Raw genomic sequence first — 1,713 nt, forward strand, 5'->3', positions numbered from 1 at the left:
TAAACAATTCAATTCAGTTCAGGAATAATCCAGATTGGCTCTGCAGACACCCCTATTTAGACACTAAAGTACCTAAAATTAGGTTCTAGGTCCAAGGAAGTGATTCAAAGAAGAAGGTGCTTAGGCTTCTTGTACAGTCAGTATGGAACTCTCTAGGACTAGAGTTTTCAACTAGGGTGCCATGAAGGTGCAATAAAATATGAGGGGATAAGGAAGTGTGAGGAGATGAGCACCGGCTTAGGCTTGTCTCAGCCTGACCACTACCCTGCCCCACTGCCTGGCTCCTCTACAAAGATGTATGCTTATCCCTGCCTGGCTACTGCTCTCCCTCCCCTGACACCACCTTTGTGCAGAGGGTGTACAAAAATAGCCAGCACTGCAGGGGCAGCTGATTTTACCACTATTGTTTTAGCAACATAGCAGTGGGCACTGTCCCATGTGTTGAGGCTGCCCTGTGCACATATCTGCCCTAATGTACCTCTGAAAGGCCATGACACAATTCCTTTTAAAAATTTTAAAAGGATTGAATTTAATATTAAGAGAAATCTAGAGTAGACTAAAAACCTGTTACCCAACGATAGATCCTTTCAGCACAGGAGCAGTGCTCTGGGAAATTCATTTTTTTCCTGGTATGTAACTGCAATTCATGAGGAGTCCCCATACAGTGATAAGCTAGTTGGAAATTTGACCCAGATTCATTAAAAACCAACCAACCAAATAACACCCACCCCAATCTTTAGGTACCCAAATTCAGCGGCAATCCCCAAATTCCTTGTTTAACCTGTTAGACAGCAAGAAGGTTGCAGATGGCTAAGCCTTCGTCATGAAAGATTCCTAAATGGGATTTTGACACAACTGTAGAATAGGATTATTGTAGTAGACATACCCGTACCTCAGCTCCCTGAGGTGCCAATGCATTAATTGACCTTGGAGCACTCGTAACACACACTGACAGCACTGAATACAGTAGAGGAGACAGCAGCCATGGCCAAATTCTTTTAAACTTGATGGGTTGTATGCTCACATTTATATAAATTACAAAGTTGTTGCTTCTTCTAAGTATGGTTGCACTAGAGAAATGCCCCATCCATCCCAAAATATCTAGACACAGCTTCTCAATTGCATCTATGAATGCACAACAGTTAGGACAGTGGCATGATACTGTAGAAATGGTAGTTGATTCTTCCTTATCCTGAACTGGCTCTGTTTTTGGCTGCCCTGCTGAAATAACTTAGAGCAGCTGAAAGGAGGCTAGTATTGGCTGATTGGTTTGCTCCTTTTCCAACTTAGCATAACCCATTCATCACAAGAGGGGAAAGCTGGTATAGGAGTTGCTATAATAGCTCCAGACCACTGGAAGATTTCCCTGTGCTCATGTGATTAAACTTTGTCAGATCAACTACTTTTATTATTGAAGCTCTGTGTGGTTAAAAGATAGTTCCTGACTTAAAACCTTACAGTCTAAATAGGTAAAATAAGAGTAGGGGAAAGGATTATAGCTTAAGTGGTGCTTATGAGCTGATGTTACACAAATAGCTTATGAAATCCATGATTTTGTTTTTTGGGTGGGGAATCACTGATTTAATCTGCTGGCAGTGTTGAGCAAAGTTTTTGCAACATAAGGGAGGATTTCAATGATTCTTTCCTTTTCTTTTACAGTAAATAAAGGTCCCCCATCTCTCAGAGGCTGTATGGTCTAGGGATGTGGTTGTC

The sequence above is a fragment of the Gavialis gangeticus genome, unplaced genomic scaffold (genome assembly GCF_001723915.1).
Source record: "Gavialis gangeticus isolate Ggan-Ray unplaced genomic scaffold, GavGan_comp1, whole genome shotgun sequence".
In the NCBI taxonomy this organism is placed as follows: Eukaryota; Metazoa; Chordata; order Crocodylia; family Gavialidae; genus Gavialis; species Gavialis gangeticus.